The following is a 20,458-nucleotide window of genomic DNA, read 5'->3' as shown; positions in this document are numbered from 1 at the left end:
ACCCTTAAATGAGTAGGTGTGTCCAGACTTTTGACAGGTACTGTATATATTGTGATATTGCAAATAGGGTACAATCCAGGGGTTCAAAGCTCTTGGAGACTTACCCAGAAAGACTCACAGCTTTAATCGCTGCCAAAGGTGATTCTAACATGTATTGTGAATAATTATGTAAATTAGATATTTCTGTATTTCATTTTCAATACATTTGAGAAAAAATTAAAAACATATTTTCACTTTGTCATTATGGGGTGTTGTCTGTAGCTGGGTGAGATGATAAAAAAACTATCATTTAATCCATTTGGAATTCAGGCAGTAAGAAAACAAAATGAGGAATAAGTTAAGGGGTATGAACACTTTCTGAAGGCACTGTATATCTGCAAGTTACTATAATTTAATTATGCCAATGTGCTTTCATCAATTGAAAACCCTTAATCTATTTTATGAGAATTTATAAGATTCTTGTTTGCATAAAATAGATGCAGATCAGTCTTTCAATAATAGGTAACGGAATTTATTCTCGGAGCGCACTCCCACTTAACCATGAACAACAGTTTATATACAGATCATGACATCATTTCATTGCTTTAACAGAATCCCCTCCTCTCGACCGGTACAAAGTGAGGTGAAAAGTTCATTCTAACTTACTAACACACTCCCAGATAACTTTTGACCCCTCAACATTATCGATCACCACTGAGCTGACAGTTCTAATTAACAGAAAACTTAGGAATGCACTCACTGTCTTATCTAAAAACCCCAGAGCTAAGTTTCTGTAGGTTCAACGCGAGGTTAACGACCTTATGTGTTTACACAGTCCCGAACCCATTCGTTTCTTCCTAGTTGGAATGGTGTTCATTAACTTTAATTACCCCTTGTCCGTGTCTCACAATCCCTTCTAATGAACTCATATTGTTAATCAGATATAGTAAAACAGAGTATAAGTTTTACTTAGTTACAGTTCCATTTCACATGATTTGTTCAGTCATTTAATCATAATTTTACCAACACTGCAAGAAAGTGATATATGAGCGACTCTTTAAAAGGGGGTCATAGACACATTGCCTTGTTTAAAAAAAATATTTAAAAAATTGCTATCATGCTATAATTGGCATAGTTTCTCAGACCAAATCTTCATTCTGGTGTAAACAAAGCAATCTGATCATACTCCAGTAAAATACACGCTACAGGGAATGCAAAAAAAATTGCTTCTGCAAAGCACATATACATTGCCCAATCAACATCCACACATTGATTTCATTCTTCAGGTCTTTATTCAAACACAAACACACTTGGAATAAAATGCTCTTTCAGTGTCTTGTTGCAGGTTGTGCAATGTTCAAAAGTGTGAAAGATTAGCATTAATGTGTGTGGGGTCAAGTTTGGACGGTCGTACAAATGCAATTAGCTGAGATTGTATATTTAAGGACCATGGACAGCAGTGATATCGGCATAGCGATATCTGTCATTCAGCACCACATGACAGTAGACAGCGGCCATCTCATGTGAAGTTGGCACTGGGGAAATCCCATGTAATGAGAAACGAAGCCTAGGAGGCAAAAAGACTGAAGGAGAAGACTCCCACAGGAACTCTATGCTAAACTGTTCTGCCACATTCATTTCAAATGTTACATCTTTCGATTTGTAAATAATAGGGAATACATCTGCAAATAATTGAAACAGACTTATCAAACTACACTGTACAGCTTTCGTGTGTCTGTGCAGTATTTATTTTATTTAACCTTTATTTAACCAGGAAGGGCTCATTGAGATTTAAAATCTCTTTTTCAAGAGCGTCCTGGCCAAGATAGGCAGCACCAAGTCATTACAAAAATTATAGACAAACAACATGAACAACTACAAGTAATCTAGTAAAAACCATCAAATTCACAAGAGTAAAACAAAATCAAAAACAGCAAATTAAAAACATTGACAGGTCAGGGAATCAGTCTCAAGATCATTCATCAGTGATTTAAAAATACCAATCGGGACAAGTTCTTCCAGTTTAAAAGTAGGTGTTCCAAGACAATGGCGCAGAGTACATAAAAGCTCTTTTACCAGATTCAGATTGGACATTTGGAACAGTTAGCAGGATAAAGTCCAGCGAACAAAGAGAGTACCCATCAAATTTCTGAACAATAAAAATGCCCAAATAAAAAGGTAGTAAACCCAAAATGGCTTTGTAAATAAAAGTATACCAGTGAATGAGCCTACGAGTGACTGGAGAAGGCCAGCGAACCCTGGTATACAAAGTGCAGTGGTGTGTAAGGGTTTTGCAGTTTAAAATAAATATCACAGTGCCATGGAAAAGAGTGTCAATTGATCTCAAACACTGAGTGGAGCATTCATGTATAAAATATCCCCATAGTCTAGTAAAGGCATAAATGTAGCTGATACTAGCCTCAGTCTGGCTTCAACAGAAAAACAGGCCTTTTTCCTCAAATAAAATCCCAATTTCAGCTTCAATTTTTTTGTAAGTTGTTGAATATTCACAATTTAAAAGAGAGGCCATCTTCAATTAAAATTCCAAGATATTTATATGAGGTTACAACCTTAATCTCCTTGCCCTGACAGGTAGTAATAGGTGAAAGGTTCAGAGGTCTATTTCTTGCTTTAGAAAACACCATTAGTTTAGTTTTGTCAGTAAAAACAGTAAAATAACAGTATCATCAGCATAAAAATGAAGTTGCGCATTTTGGACATTTTTGTCTAAATCATTTATATAAATAGTGAATAAGAGAGGACCAAGTACAGAGCCTTGGGGCACACCATTAAAGACAGACAATTTAACAGACATAAGCCCATCAAACTGAGTGCACTGAGATCTATCAGACAGATAGTTAGCAAACCATGCAACTGCATGTTCTGAAAGACCTACACTCGACAATCTCTGCCTTAGTATAGCATGATCAACTGTATCAAAATCCTTAGAGAGATCAATAAAAAGTGAGACACAGTGCTGTTTTTTGTCAAGAGCTTCAGTGATATAATTTAAAACCTTCATGGCTGCTGTAATTGAGTTAGTAAATAAAAAGCTGTTCACTCACAAGGGTTTCAAGTATTTTCACCAGGGGTGACAGCTTTGAGATTGGCCTATAATTATTTAAAAGTGTTGGATCTCTCCCTTTTAAAAGTTGTAGGACAAATGCTGATTTCCAGATCTTTGGAATTTCACTTCATTCCAAGGTTAGATTGAACAGATATGTAAGTGGTTCAGCTATGAAATCAGCTGCCAGATTTAAAAAGAAGGGATCCAAAACATCAGGACCTGCAGGCTTTCTCTGATCTAAGGATTTCAGGGCTTTATGTACCACCTGCACTGAGAATGGCAAAAAGCTAAAAGTTTGACCAGCTCTCACTGGTTCATCCACACAGGGTTGTACAGAGACAGAGGACACTGAATCAAACAGCCTACCAGATGATACAAAGTGCTCATTGAAACAATTCAGCATTTCAGTTTGTCATATACAGCAACAGAGTCCTTCAAAACACATGACGGTAATTCATTAACATTACTGTTACCAGACATAGACTTAATAGCCTTCCAAAACTTTCTAGGGTCATTCAGGTTATCAGTGGTAACAGACATAAAATATTCAGAGTTGGTCTTCCTGAGAAGAAAATAACACTTGTTTCGTAACTGCCTAAAAATAAGCCAATCAGCATCAGAACATGATTTCCTTGCTTTAGACCAGGCTAGATTACGGTTGTGAATAATACAAGACAGCTCAGAAGAAAACCATGGAGTAACCCGCCCTTTAACCCTGAACCTGCGGAATGGGGCACGTTTGTTTACTATTTGGAACAAAAACATAATGAAAGAATTACCAGGCAGGTTTCACATCAGGGATTAACTCAATCTGCTCCAGTCAAAATAAACAAATCATGAAAGAAAGCCTGCTCATTAAAACACTTCAAATTTCTCTTACAAATAAAACATGGGTTTGTCTTAGGAACCTTAGTATTTCTAACAGCAACAACAGCACAATGGTCACTTACATCATCACAAAAAACACCAACCGCAGAATATTTATGTGGAACATTTGTCAATATCAAATCAATCAGTGTGGATTGATCTAGGCATTTAAGATTTGGGCGAGTGGGTGAGTTAATCAACTGGGTAAGATTCATAGAATTACAAAATATTTTTAAATCATCAGACACCGGCTTTAACCAACACCAGTTGAGATCACCAATCAAGATCATTTCACTGTAAGGAAGTTTAGACATGGTGCGTCAAAGAAAAAAATGCATCACCGAGAACAGAGGGGGTCTATAACAGCCAATCACAGTTATAGAGAGCAGAGGGGGGTCTATAACAGCCAATCACAGTCATAGAGAGCAGAGGGGGGTCAATAACAGCCAATCACAGTTATAGAGAGACCCCTTGAAACCTCAATATTCAAAGCAATAAATTCCAACTGTTAACATATAGCTTCAGACTTTGCCACACTTACAGGGAATTTTGTTTTTACATATATAGCCACGCCCACACCTTTCTTAACCCGATCAGTGCGATAAACATTGTAACCACTTATACATTTATCAAAAACAGACTTGCTGAGCCAGGTTTCAGAAAGCACAATTACATCAGCATCAGTTGATTTAGCCCAAATCCTAACCCCATCAATTTTTGACAACAGGCTGCGTACATTTAAATGAAAAATACCAAAACCAGATCTTGATTTAAAATCAGAGGGGGTTTGGAGACATTGCATATCAGGGCCAGGGTTAGGTTATACGTTACCTGATATCAACAAAAGAAGAATAACTAGGCACCTCGGTTTAATAACCTTGTACGGCTTCTCTTTTTTAAGAGACCTACCGCAAGCGAATTCTACAAGTTAGTTTCCCGACAATACAAAACAGTCTGTTAAGGATGCTGCGAATTTCGCGCAGCTTTTTGTTAAAAATCGCGCAACATTTCAACGTCCTGCTCGTCATGCCAGGAACATAGTATATGCATATGATTAGTATGTGTGGATAGAAAACACTCTGAAGTTTCTAAAACTGGTTCAATGATGTCTGTGACTATAACAGAACGTGTGTCGGAGTCAAAATCCCAAGGAAACCTGTTCACATTTCCACAGAAAAAAATATCAATCCGTCAGTCTCTGTGTTGTCTATGGCAAGGTAAAATAGATAGTGACTGGTTTACAGTTCCCACAGCTTCCACACGATGTCGCCAGTGTTGTGAATTGTATTGTAGTTAATCCTTGGTCAGATGAGTAATAGGCACATCCTGTCGTCGAGTACACAGCAGGAAGTTATGAAAGGGAGAAAATGGACGACGATTTCCAAACTTGCTGCTATTGAATACATATCGCCCCGTGATCAATTTGATCGTTTATTGATACCTAAAGTTGGATTACAAAAGTAGTTTGAAGTGTTTTGTCAAAGTTTATAGGCAACTTTTGTAATTTAAGAAAAGAGTTTTTCCTGGATTTGACTGTGTTCATAAATGGACATTTTGGGCATACATGGACCGATTTAATCGGAAAAAAAGACCCAATTGTGATGTTTATGGGACATATAGGAGTGCCAACAAAGAAGCTCGTCAAAGGTAATGAATGTTTTATATTTTATTTCTGCGTTTTGTGTAGCGCCGGCTACAAGAATTTTTTTGTTTATGTCCCCTTCGTGTGTTTTTGGGGGCTGCATGCTATCAGATAATAGCTTCTCATGCTTTCGCCGAAAAGCATTTTACAAATCTGACATGTTGGCTAGATTCACAACGAGTGTAGCTTTAATTGAGTACCCGGCATGTGTGTTTTAATGAAAGTTTGAGTTGTGTGGCGTACTATTAGTTGGCGCTCTGGAATTTTGCTGATTTTGATGCCTGTACAGGTACCGCAGCCGTAACCATTAGACCTTGGTAGTGACACAAATTCGTACTGTTCACATCATGCCACAAATACATTGGCATTTGGACGAGTGGACCGAGTGAAAAAGAGCGAGTTCCTGCAGACAAAATGTCTAATGGACGGGAGAGCACATTGTCAGATGTCCTCACCCAGCAGCAATGTTCGTTTTCTCCAGAGTTCAGTAAAGTCAGTGCACAAAGCAATACCACGAAAATGGTCATTTTCTCTGACAATTGTAAAAAAATAGAGACCAAAGAACGGAAGGGGAGAGAAGGACAACGTGTATGTATGAGTCTGAATGTGAGTATTTGCGCGTGAGTAGATTGGGTGTTGAGGTCGTAGGTACAACTGTAAGCAATTCCGTTCTCAAATTTCTGTTTAATGTGAGAAACAAAATGAAAAACACCTGATAGACCATCACAATGCGGACTGTCTTGCATTTTTACTATTACCAACAAGACAACGAAGTGATACGTGCCATGGAGACTTTTAACGGATACTTTCCAACACCAAAAGTCACCATGCTGAGAGATATTGTTTACTACACTATTATGCATACAATCCAAGTCATACGTTTAATGTCATTCATACTCATTTTTAACCAAATATCTTTGCAAAAGTGTTCATTGTGTCAATTCAGAGCTCAGAAATATTGGAATAATGTGTTTACAACCTCTTAGAGATCGGGCTACTTTTTTCAACATTCTGTTAAAAATCGTGCAACATTTCAACGTCCTGCTACCTATGCCAGGAATATAGTATATGCATATGATTAGTATGTGTGCATAGAAAACACTCTGAAGTTTCTAGAACTGGTTCAATGGTGTCTGTGACTATAACAGAACGAGTTCCGTGGTCAAAATCGCCAGAAAACCTGGTCACTAAATCGACGAAGAAAAAATCAATCCGTCAGCCCATGTATTGTCTATTGGAAGCAAAAATAATTAAGGGTGAGATTACAGTTCCTACAGCTTCCACACGATGTCGCCAGTGTTGTGATTTTGATTCAACTAAATCCTTGGTCATCTGAGTAATAGCCACATCCGGTTGTCAAGTCCACAGCTGTAAACAATGGAACCGGAAAAGTTAGTTATGTTTCCCAAACTCGTGCTTATTGAATACAGATCGCTCCGTGATCAATTTGATCGTTTATTAACGTTTAGTAATACCTAAAGTTGGATTACAGAAGTAGTTTGAAGTGTTTTGTCAAAGTTTATAGGCAACTTTTTTAATTAAAAAAAATAACGTCGCGTTTAAAAAATGTGTTTTTACTGGATCTGACGGTGTTCATAAATTGACATTTTGGGTACACAAGGACCGATTTAATCGAAAAAAATACCCAATTGTGATGTTTATGGGACATATAGGAGTGCCAACAAAGAATCTCGTCAAAGGTAATGAATGTTTTATATTTTATTTCTGTGTTTTGTGTAGCGCCGGCTACGCTAATTCCTTTGTTTATGTCCCTTCTGGTATTTCGGCGTGTTGCCTGCTATCAGATAATAGCTACTCATGCTTTCGCCAAAAAGCATTTTACAAATCTGACTCGTTGGCTTGATTCACAACGAGTGTAGCTTGAATTGACTACCCTGCATGTGAATTTTAATGAACGTTTGAGTTTTAACGAGTGCTATTAGCATTTGGCGTAGCGCATTTGCATTTATTGTTGGCAGGGGGTGCGGTTGCGTCCCGGGTGGGCCAGACCGGTTAAGAGGACTGACATTCAAGGCGCACAACAGGAGAACACAACAACCACATTTTCAATTGACAATCAATGCTTTAAATGGATGTGGTCGATAGATTTGTATAGGCATATTGTCACGCCCTGGTCGAAGTATATTATGTTTGTCTTCATTTATTTGGTCAGGCCAGGGTGTGACATGGGTTATTGTGGTGTGTTTTTGTCTTGGGGTTTTTGTGGGGTGTCTAGCATAGTCTATGGCTGCCTGAGGCGGTTCTCAATCAGAGTCAAGTGATTATCGTTGTCTCTGATTGGGAACCATATTTAGGCAGCCATATTCTTTGAGTATTTCATTGGTGATTGTTCCTGTCTCTGTGTTTGTAGTCACCAGATAGGCTGTATAGGTTTTCACGTTCCGTCTGTTGTTTTGTATAGTAAGTTATTTCATGTATAGTTCATTCTTCATTAAAGAACATGAGTAACCACCACGCTGCATTTTGGTCCGCTTCTCCTTCTACAGACGAACGCCGTTACATATATATAAACAATGTATTTAACTTGTAAACCAATTTGGATTAGTAGGTCTAACCAACATGCACCTGGATAATCGCGTTATGAATCGGGACCGGCTCCCACGTCCTCAAAAACACATTATGACATAATAAAGAGTTTAATGTTTCACGAAATAAAGACATAGAAGCTTACCCATTTATACAGGTTCTACACATTCCATTTCTCCATGGCAATAGAATGTAAACATTCTATTTTGCGCCAAACATCGCCTACAACTCAATTCTCAGTGCAGCATATTGGACGACTCCACAGTCATTGATCATTCGTGACTTTAAGTCATTCCTGTTATCTCTAGAGCATCCCGTATATCTATAGCGCTGCATTTCTTTCCCATCTTACCATGGAAATTGTCTGGTGCATTCCGGAGTTCACTTATGGTCCCACAAATGTAATCTTAGGCGAAATGAATTTTAGCATACTGTAAATGCCGGTGCATAATGTGCATAACAAAGCATCATTATTTTCATCATCTTCAAAGGAATTCTGTAGAAGCAGCCTTTATTTTCAGACTCTGCAGGCCTGCTGGGAGGAAACATATTACAATAAACAGGTAAGATTAATCCCACAAAAACATAAACAACAGAAAGAGAATTGTATTTCAAGACAGTTTAGAGAAGGTGGTCATAAGAGTTCTTAATATCACTTGCAAATTGTGAGGCATGAGCAGTTGTGAAATGTTGCATGAGGCCCTTCTGAAAGAACATGATATGGTATTTCGTGGCACGGTCTCACACCTTACCTCATCTTGCAGAAGAAGCTAGAACCCAGGAAACTTGAATTACTGTCAGGACCCGGTTACGAACCTGGGTCTCCGGAGTGAGAAACAGTCACTTAACCAACTGAGCCACGAATAGTCAGCAGAACCCAGAAGATGAGGCAGACACAGCAGTACTTAAGACGGTGTATTTAATAAAGAAAAAAGGAGAAGTCCTTCAATACAAAAATAGTAAATCCAAAAGATGGTAGGAATAGCACAAAAAACCTTAAGAGATCCTCAAAAACAAAAACAGAACTCCACAAGAGCATCCACCGGAATCGACAAGAATACACAGAACACTAGGGCTGGGTGCTAACATACAAACACAGAGCACAGAACTGAGGGAAACAAAGGGTTTAAATACAATCAGGGGAAACGAGGCACAGGTGCAAATAATAATGGGGAACAAGGGAAAAAACATAAGGTCAAAAAGCACAATGGGGGCATCTAGTGACCAAAACCCGGAACAACCCTGGCCAAATCCTGACAGAATCCCCCCTAGGAACGGCTCCTGACGTTCCTACCAGCTCTCTCAGGGTGGAGGGCCCTGAACTGACGAATGAGGTCAGGGTCCAGGATGTCTTTGGCAGGAACCCAGGAGCGCTCCTCGGGACCGTAGCCTTCCCAGTCCACCAGATACTGCCAGGACCGCTGCACCCGGCGGGAATCCAGTATCCGATGGACGGTATAAGCCGACTGGCCTCCAATGACACGAGGCGGAGGGGGAGGTCTGTCTGCCGGGACAAGGGGAGAAAAAACAACAGGTTTTAACAATGAAATGTGAAATGTGGGATTAATCTTAAGGGATCTGGGTAAGTGTAGGCTATAAGATACTGGGTTAACTCTCCTGGCAACCTTGAAGGGACCGATGTATTTTTGGGACAGCTTGCGAGACTCCACCCGTAGAGGTAAGTCTCTTGTGGAGAGCCAGACTCTCTGGCCGGGGCGCAGGGTAGGCCCGGGACGGCGACGTCTGTTGGCTTGTTGTTGGTACCTCTGTGAGGAACGCATAAGATTAAGACGGGTCTTCCTCCACATAAGCCGACAGCGTCTGACGAACTTCAAGGCTGAAGGCACTCTGACTTCTGCCTCCTGGTCCGGGAACAATGGAGGAGCATAGCCAAACTGACACTCGTGCGGGGACATACCAGTGGAGGAGGAGCGCAAGGTGTTGTGCGCGTATTCGGCCCAAACAATAAAGGATTACCATGTGGACGGGTTGTCATGAGTCATACATCGGAGGGTGGTTTCCAGCTCTTGATTCATCCTCTCTGTTTGGCCGTTGGACTCCGGATGGTACCCTGAAGATAGACTGGCAGAAGCCCCCATGAGTTGGCAGAAGGCCTTCCAAAACCTTGAGGCGAACTGGGGACCTCTGTCAGAAACCACATCTTGAGGAATGCCGAAGACTCGGAACACATGATTAATTACCAACTCAGCCGTTTCCTTGGCAGAAGGTAACTTAGTCAGAGGGACGAACCTGGCCGCCTTAGAAAACCTGTCGATTATGACTAGGATAGTAGTATTGCCATGGGATGGAGGAAGTCCAGTAATAAAGTCCAATGAGATATGGGACCAGGGTCTGTGGGGAACAGGTAAAGGGTGAAGGAGTCCTTGAGGGCGGAGGTGAGAAGATTTGCCCTGGCAGCACACGGGACAGGCATTGACGAAAGTGGCAACGTCTTCTCTTATGGTAGGCCACCAGAACTTACGCTGGATGAACTCCAAGGTGCGACCTACGCCCGGATGACAGGTGAGGCGAGAGGAGTGCCCCCACAGAAGGACCTGAGTCCTCACTGCCTTGGGGACAAACAACCGATTGGCAGGACCTCCTTTCGGGTCCGGTTCGCTAGCTTGAGCACATCTCACGGTATCCTCAACTTGCCACGAGATCGGAGCCACAATCTTAGCAGCAGGAAGGACAGGCATGTCCGTGTCATCTCGAATGGCAGGAGCGTAGACTCGGGACAGGGCATCCGGTTTGAGATTCTTCGACCCGGGCCGATAGGTGAGGATAAACTGGAATCGATTGAAGAAAAGAGACCATCTAGCTTGTCTAGAGTTCAACCGCTCGCCTGCTGGATATACTCCAGATTTTTGTGGTCCGTAAGCACTTGAAACGGGTGAGAAGCCCCCTCGAGCCAGTGTCTCCATTCCTTCAATGCCATCTTAACCGCTAGGAGTTCACGATCCCCCACATCGTAGTTCCTCTCAGTCGGGGTAAGCCGGTGTGAGAAGAAAGCGCACGGATGAAGCTTCTTGTCTTCACCCCTCTGAGACAGGACAGCTCCAACACCAACCTCTGATGCGTCTACCTCCACCACAAATGGTTAATCCGTAGTCGGTAGTATCAGGATGGGAGCAGAGAGAACACGCTGCTTGAGTCCTTGGAAGGCCGTCTCAGCTTCTTTTCCCCACAAAAACCTTGCATTGCCACCCTTGGTTAAAGCTGAGAGAGGGGCTGCCACCAAGCTGAAGTTCTTGATGAACTTGCGGTAAAAGTTTGTGAAGCCCAGGAAACGCTGAACTTCCTTAACGGATTTGGGGGTGGGCCAATCCGCTACCGCCCCTACCTTCCTGTGGTCCATTTGGACTCGACCGGGTTCCACTACAAATCCCAGGAATTGTACTCGGGATGAATGGAATTCACATTTTTCCGGCTTAACGTACAGATGGCTGTCCAGGAGGCGTTTGAGTACTTGTCTGACATGCTTAGTGTGTTCTTGAAGGGAGCTCGAAAAGATGAGGATGTCATCCAAGTAAACGAACACAAATATGTTAAGCATATCCCTAAGCACATCGTTTATGAGCGCTTGGAACACCGCTGGGGCGTTGGTCAGGCCGAAGGGCATCACCAAGTATTCATAGTGACCAGTAGGCGTGTTGAAAGCGGTCTTCCACTCGTCACCAGGTCTGATCCGCACAAGATGGTATGCGTTCCGCAGGTCAAGCTTAGTGAAAACAACTGCTTCCTGGAGCAGCTCGAAGGCTGTGGCCATAAGGGGTAGCGGGTAACGGTTACGGACGGTTATGGCATTGAGTCCCCGGTAGTCGATGCAAGGACGTAATCCACCGTCTTTCTTGGCCACAAAGAAAAACCCTGCTCCCGCCGGGGAGGTGGATGGACGCATGAGGCCTGCTTCCAGAGCGTCCTTGATGTAGGTATCCATAGCAGCTCGTTCGGGTGGAGATAGGGAAAAGATCCGACCCCTGGGGGGCAAGTGCCCGGAAACAGGTCGATGGGGCAATCGTAAGGTCTATGGGGTGGTAGCATGGTGGCCCTCTGTTTGCTAAACACCAGTTTGAGGTCATGGTAACACTCGGGAACTCGGGTCAGGTCGATGGATTCTAAAGACTCGGGAGTAGAACTCGGGAATTCTGGAAAATACAAGTAGCTTGGCACGTAGGACCCCACTGCTTGATAGTGCCCACAGACCAGTCGATGTGAGGGTTATGGCTGTGAAGCCAGGGGTATCCAAGGACGAGAGGGAACTCGGAACAGGAGATCAAATGAAAGTTCATCAATTCCTGGTGTTGTGAAACTGAAAGTCGCAAGGAGGTAGTGACATGAGTGACAAGTCCAGATCCCAAAGGGCTTCCATCCAATGTAGTGACCCTCATGGGTTCACTTAGAGGTTCAGAGGGAATGCCATTCTCCTTCGCCCAGACACCATCCATGAAGTTACCTGCGGCTCCAGAGTCTACCAAGGCTTGAAGGTGAAGCTTGTGGTTGTCCCAGGAGAGGGTAACTGGAATGAGCAGACGGGAGTTGGACGGATGGGAGGAGGTTATGTTTCCCGTTACAGTTCCCCCCGGTCTGTACGGGACAGAGCGTTTCCCTGGAGCCCGGGACACGTGGAACGGAAATGGCCCGGTTTGCCGCAATATAGACAGCGTCGCTCCCTCATCCGGCGGTCTCTCTCAGCCTGGGAGATGCGTCCAATCTGCATGGGTTCCGATGGAGCCAGCGAGGATAAAGGTGGGGACTCGGAGCTGGGACTGATAGGGGCTAGAGGTCTACGGTTGAGTTCTCTCTCTCTCAGACGCTGGTCAATGCGTGAGGCCAACTTGATCAGGGACTCGAGATTGTCCGGTGGTTCCCGAGTGGCTAGTTCATCTTGGATAGTGTCGGAAAGGCCTTTCAGAAAGCACACCGTGAGCGCCTCGTTGTTCCAGCCACTTGCTGCTGCCACCGTGCGGAACTGGATGGCATAGTCCGTCACGCTGCGCCAACCTTGGTGGAGAGTCAGGAGCTGTTTGGCTGAGTCAGAACCACTGCTTGGGCCTTGAAACACTCGTTTGAATTCCTCAGCAAAGGCAGAGTAGCTGGCACAGCAGGGACTATGGGCATCCCACACAGCAGTAGCCCAGGCCAGGGCTTTTTCCGACAGCAGGGTGATGATATAAGCGATTTTAGACCGGTCGGTGGGAAACGACGAGGGTTGTAGCTCAAAGGAGAGAGAACATTGGGTGAGAAACCCTTTACAAGCACTTGGATCACCTGAGAACCGTTGGGGAGGTGGAAGACGAGGTTCAGCCAGGGGGTTAACTGCCATGGGTACGTGAATCTGAGGTACTGGGACGGGAACTGTTGCCGGGGTAAGACGATCAGATATTTGCTTAATGGAAGTCAGCATCTCCGACAGAAGATGAGAATGTCTAGCCATTAAGGCCTCTTGCTGAACCAGGGCGGCTTCGTGGCGTTGGACAGTCTCCTGGTGGTGGGACAGCATGGCAAAAAGGTCCTGGGAACTGGCTGCCTCTGGGTTCATTTTTAGCTCTGTGTTTCTGTCAGGACCCTGTTACGAACCTGGGTATCCGGAGTGAGAAACAGTCACTTAAAAAACTGAGCCACGAATAGTCAGCAGAACCCAGAAGATGAGGCAGACACAGCAGTACTTAAGACGGTGTATTTAATAAAGCAAAAAGGAGAAGTCCTTCAATACAAAAATAGTAAATCCAAAAGATGGTAGGAATAGCACAAAAAACCTTAAGAGATCCTCAAAAACAAAAACAGAACTCCACAAGAGCATCCACCGGAATCGACAAGAATACACAGAACACTAGGGCTGGGTGCTAACATACAAACACAGAGCACAGAACTGAGGGAAACAAAGGGTTTAAATACAATCAGGGGAAACGAGGCACAGGTGCAAATAATAATGGGGAACAAGGGAAAAAACACAAGGTCAAAAAGCACAATGGGGGCATCTAGTGACCAAAACCCGGAACAACCCTGGCCAAATCCTGACAATTACTCTGTGTTTTATTTGAAGGGTGTGGAAGGAAACCCTGGAGGAAGGAAACAACCTCGCTCGGCTGGTAAGAGAATGAGAGTTAGAGACATACTACAAGTTAGTGAGCTCTTTACTGGCCTTTCAACAACGAGTTAGCACAGCAGAATAGATCTGTTGTGAAATTACACTAATGGGACTTCCTGTTTCATACTGCAGGCCTGGGAAGTAAACACTTGCCTAAAAATGATGGACATAGAGCACGAGGCTTTCTGCAAGCTCCGCCGCTCCATGCACCCCACCTCGCCAGCTGACATGTGAGTTCCATGTACTTCCCTGCATATGACTTGATCCATTTATCTACACATCTGTAACTACTCAGAAACAGACTAAGACAGTGTTCTCTGTGAGAACATTGCACGTCGTTTATCTTTGTCTACTCCTTTTTGTTGATTTCAGCGATCCTAAGGTCCACAGCATCGTGGAAAGAGCTGTGAGGAGCATTCTGGGCGAGCAGTCCAATGAGCCCCAAAGCAACCTGCTCAGCCCATCTCGGGTGGTGGTGGAGGTGGTGCCCAGGCTCCTCCTGGCCCTGTGGCTTCAGCCAGAGGAAGGCCATTCAGAGCACCCAATCCTAATAAGCGGGATGGCCGTGGGCATGGTGGCGGCCGTAGTGGAGAAGCTATCCTGCATGTTAAAGGACCCTTCCCCTCACATCCCTTTCTCCCGGGCTGCTGCTTTTGACTCTGTGCAGTCGATCCTCGGGAGAATCAGTCAGTCCTTCTCCACCAATGACCTGCAGAGCCCTTTTTGTATGAGCTCTGTCTGTGCCTTTGTGGCGGACGAGGTGCACAGCTGCTTCCAGCCCCCTGCAGCCACCTTACCCGGGTTCCCACTGTCCTCGCGGTGGCCGTTTCCACAACACTACCAGCTGAGATCCAAGCAGGTGAGTAGCAATGATAGAGAGCACTCTGACAGACACCTGTTCTGATGACATCTTGGTGCCTTGTAGTAGTAGAGCTCATCAGGATTGTTGTTGTCACCCATAACACAGACCCGGCTTCTTCCCACCTGGAGGTTGTGGACATCACCCCTAACAGAGAGGCAGATCAGGATTCTTCCCACCTGGAGGATGTAGACATCACCAGTAACACAGAGGCAGACCCGGCTTCTTCCCACCTGGAGGTTGTGGACATCACCCGTAAGACAGAGGCAGATCTGGCTTCTTCCCAACTGAAGGTTGTGGACATCACCCACAACACAGAGGCAGATCCGGCTTCTTTCCACCTGAATGTTGTAGACATCACCAGTAACACGGAGGCAGACCCGGCTTCTTCCCACCTGACAATTGTGGACATCACCTCTAACCCAGAGGCAGACCCGGCTTCTTCCCACCTGGAGGTTCAAGACATCACCCCTAACACAGAGGCAGATCCGCCTTCTTTCCACCTGGAGATGGTGGACATCACCCCTAACAGAGAGGCAGATCAGGATTCTTCCCACCTGGAGGATGTAGACATCACCAGTAACACGGAGGCAGACCCGGCTTCTTCCCACCTGGAGGTTGTGGACATCACCCCTAACAGAGAGGCAGATCCGGCTTCTTTCCGCCTGAATGTTGTAGACATCACCAGTAACACGGAGGCAGACCCGGCTTCTTCCCACCTGGAGGTTGTGGACATCACCCGTAAGACAGAGGCAGATCCGGCTTCTTCCCAACTGAAGGTTGTGGACATCACCCCTAACACAGAGGCAGATCCGGCTTCTTTCCACCTGAATGTTGTAGACATCACCAGTAACACGGAGGCAGACCCGGCTTCTTCCCAACTGAAGGTTGTGGACATCACCCCTAACACAGAGGCAGATCCGTCTTCTTTCCACCTGAATTTTGAAGACATCACCAGTAACACGGAGGCAGACCCGGCTTCTTCCCACCTGAATGTTGAAGACATCACCCGTAAGACAGAGGCAGATCTGGCTTCTTCCCACCTGAATGTTGTGGACATCACCCCTAATACAGAGGCAGAGCCCATCTCTTCCCTCTTGGAGGTTGTGGACGTCACACCTGAAGAAAGGACTCTCACGATGGCCATCTTCGCCACTCTGCCAGCTGACATCCAAGCAGGTGAGTAATACTTAGAGAGCACTCTGACAGGTGCCGTTTGTCATGACATCTTAGTAGAACCTTTCAACTGGCCAGTGTTTAGAAGCTACGGTTTGCATTTGTTTACATTCTGGTCCTCTTTTTTCCCTTTCCAGAGGATGTTGCTGTGGTCAACCCGGATGTCACCCCACACGTCACCAAGGACGTGACACTGGATGTTCCATGCAGAGCTAGGAAAGGGGCAATCCGGCGATTATTTTGCAGGCTTTGGAGGGCAGTGTACTGCTGCGCCTGCCACAAGGAAGAGGAGGAACAATATTAATTATTCATCAGACCTTCAGAAATGGGATTGAACCATAGACCATTAAATTATAATTGGACTCAATTCTGCTTTTCTTCTGTTTACTACTTAATTTCAGAACTTTTCTTTAAACTTTCACTTTGCAAGTGTGGAGTAGGTTGTGTAAATAAGTGGGAAACATCCCTATTTTAATGCTTTCAATAATTTACTTTGTATATTTAAATAAATATGTATTATTTGACAACAAAAAAACAGAGGGCGCTCAACCAACGTTGAGTTGAGGTGCAACCAAACATTTGAATCATCATAGAAAAGGAAAAAGCCCAACTCTTGCTCACTATAAAAAATGCATTGTTTTGTTCAGGAAAGGTTAAAAGATTATGCAAGTTGTGTTTACCCAGTAAAAGGGTGACCCACACTCACCCTGGTTCTTGAGGGTTGAAGACTGAAAAATGATCATTAAGTAAATGGGACTTTTCAATTCTTGAATAAAAATCTTTAATGAACATGAATTTAAATACAATTGACTTGAGGATCAGAGCAGGCAGGCTGACTGGCTAGCCCTGAAGGCCCTCTGCCTCTACCTCTGTGTGGTTCATCTCAACCAAGAGGTTGTGGGTTGTCTTTCTCTCTGTGGGTGTGAATCACTATGACCTCTCCCTCTGCCTGCCATTTGGCTGATCAGAAGCCTTCTGCTCTTTCTTGCTCACATGAACAGGAGGAATAGCCTCTGGGGTAACCTCCTCCTCTATCTAATGTCTCTTCCACCTCCTCTTTCTGACTGTGTTCGACTGAGGTCACTCGTTCTCTCTCCCTGGGTGTTGGATAGTTCCTCCTCCTCTGTGTCTTTGTGAGTTTGGAGGGAGTTATCCTGTTCCGGCTACCTCTAAGGGTGTGCACCGTAATTTCTTTCGGTGTGTTGAGGGGTTCAGTGGTTTTGGAGGGAGTCTGAAGTTTGATCTCTTGCGATGAGTGTGGGGGCTGTCCCGTGGTGGTGTCCCCCTCCCTCCTAAGGAGGAGCCACTGAGACATGTGATGAGGCCAAGGAAGATCCCTCTGCAAGGACGGGATAGGACACATCACAACACTGTTGCTAATTCATAACGCACCTCACAGTACGGACACAAACATGGATGCCCCCCACACACAATGAACTTACCTGTACATATCAGAATCATACATTCGACAGACACCTCTTCCCCCACATGTATTGATCCCCCACCTCAAACATGTTGAGTCAATTCCAGATGCTGGAATGGTGCTGGAATGCAGGTGCAGTAGGGTCGAGTATGTAATGATGTGACACCATGTGTACCCCATATCCTGTGTTTGTGTTGATGTTTTTAAAATTGTATTAAACTTTTATTTAAACAGGGTTTAAGAGACACACTGAGATTAAACATTTATTTTACAAGAGTGCCCTGTAACAGTTGAAGTCATATTGAACAACTACCAGAGAGAACCTTCTCTACATAGGAATTGCATACCATATATTTTCCAAACATCAAAATACTACTTTATTGTAAATCAGCTTAGATAACTTAGATAAGGCCTCAACAAAGCCCCAGAGTTAATGGTTGAAAATAACTTATGCCTTTCAAGCATTGATCAATAACACTCTTAGGGATTTGTTGGATCGGTTCGTCTTTGTTTACCTCGACGACATCCTGATCTTCTCCAAAACCCTTCCCGGAACACATATGGCCCTGTCCCACCTCACTCAAGCAGGTTTTTGCAGGAATCCCGAGACTGTCAGGGCATTCATAGAGCTCAAGGGACGTTTCACCTCCGGACCCATCCTCGTTCATCCTGATCCTACTCGCCCCTTTGTGGTAGAGGTGGATGCCTCGGACACCGGAGCTGGTGCGGTACTTTCGCAGTGGAAGGAGGAGGACAAGGAACTGCACCCATGCGCCTTTCTCTCCAAGCGGTTCTCGCCAACGGAATGCAACTACGATGTGGGCAACCGGGAGCTCTTGGCAGTTAAGTGGGCCCTTGAGGGATGGAGACACTGGTTGGAACCACTGCTTCATCATCTGGTCTCTTCACTGCACCTGGGTCCAACCTTACCACATCAAAGTTATAGCATCTCTTAATCCCTTCTCTTAACATGTATGGCCCCAAACCATAATCAAGCAGCTGACCAATTACACAAGACTTTAGTTCTAAATTAACTGAGATTAATCAACAACTGGATACATTTCTTAATTTCTAAAGTGAAACCATCCTCCGCATTGGAGTACCTCTACAAGTACAAGTTTAACCAGTACTTCAGTTGTTGAAGTGTGGCAGGCCTGTGAGGAAGGATCCTACAGCCATGAGGAAACAGCGCATAGCAATGAGCCTGGGCAGGTGCAGCTTTGCCCCAAAATGGCTGACCACAGCCAGGAACAGCAGGTTACCTGCAAGAAACCACAACACTACAGTAGCCAGAAATCCAAAACGCACAAAAATATGTTTTTGTAAAGTCTAAAATAAAATATATGTGTATATGCGGCTCAAAAAAATAAAGGGAACACTTAAACAACACAATGTAACTCCAAGTCAATCACACTTCTGTGAAATGGAACTGTCCACTTAGGAAGCAACACTGATTGACAATAAATTTCACATGCTGTTGTGCAAATGGAATAGACAACAGGTGGAAATTATAGGCATTTAGCAAGACACCTCCAATAAAGGAGTGGTTCTGCAGGTGGGGACCACAGACCAATTCTCAGTTCACTTCTCAGTTCTCAGTTCACTTCTCAGCACATGTGACAGACGTGACAGTCTGGAGATGCCGTGGAGAACGTTCTGCTGCCTGCAACATCCTCCAGCGTGACCGGTTTGGAGGTGGGTCAGTCATGGTGTGGGGTGGCATTTCTTTGGGGGGCCGCACACCTCCATGTGCTCGCAAGAGGTAGCCTGACTGCCATTAGGTACCGAGATGAGATCCTCAGACCCCCTGTGAGACCATATGCTGGTGTGGTTGGCCCTGGGTTCCTCCTAATGCAAGACAATGCTAGACCTCATGTGGCTGGAGTGTGTCAGTAGTTCCTGCAAGAGGAATGCATTGATGCTATGGACTGGCCCACCCGTTCCCCAGACCTGAATCCAATTGAGCACATCTGGGACATCATGTCTACATATAATATAGTGTTAATAACCAGTTCCTTACAGATCTGGCTTTGTCCTCAGGTAGATGAACCTCCTTCTTATTAACTCTTCCACTCCCAAAGACCCAGCTGAGCCAGCCTCCACTGTTATTGTGAACAGCAGGGGTCTTGGGCTCGTCCACCGGCCAGCTGCCAGTCTGACACTGAGGGTTGTTCCGGCTTCGTGATGGACATCATAGCAGGATGCTCAACATATCTAAGTCGGACATCTGTAATAAGTGGGAGAAGTCAGGCCACTGCTCATGTCACCACACAGAACAATTACTAGCTGACAGGTAGGAACGTCTCGCTCTGATACTCTGTTTACAACCCAATCTTAACCTGCACGCAGTCACAGGGATTACTGGGAGGTTACTCCAGGACTCTGCCATAACATTGTTTTGGTTGCAAAATCAACAATTCCCTGCATATTATGTGAGGGCTTACAAATGTGACCAATCGCCAAACTATTTCTGCATAAAATAGTCACATCATCACGCTATCACAATGGTAATTTCTTTACTAATTCGGTACGTTTAAGTGACCTCTTCTCTTGGAATAGAAATCCACAAGTGGAGTACACGCTCTACCATCCCATTTCCACAGTGGTGCCACCATGGGGATGATGGGAGGTGGTTGTGGATGATTGTTTCCATTCTTCACAGGGACACTGGCTGTGAGGAGGATCTCCTCCCTGTGCGCAGTGATGCTAGCTGCTGGGAGAACCCCCTCCCTCTGTGCAGGGACACTGGCTGTTTGGAGGATCCCCTCCCTCTCAGCAGGGACACTAGCTTTTGGGACAATCCCCTC

This window comes from Oncorhynchus masou, chromosome 12, assembly GCF_036934945.1.
Source record: "Oncorhynchus masou masou isolate Uvic2021 chromosome 12, UVic_Omas_1.1, whole genome shotgun sequence".
Lineage (NCBI taxonomy): Eukaryota > Metazoa > Chordata > Actinopteri > Salmoniformes > Salmonidae > Oncorhynchus > Oncorhynchus masou.
The sequence above is the reverse complement of the archived record's forward strand: the minus strand, read 5'-3'. Positions refer to the sequence as shown.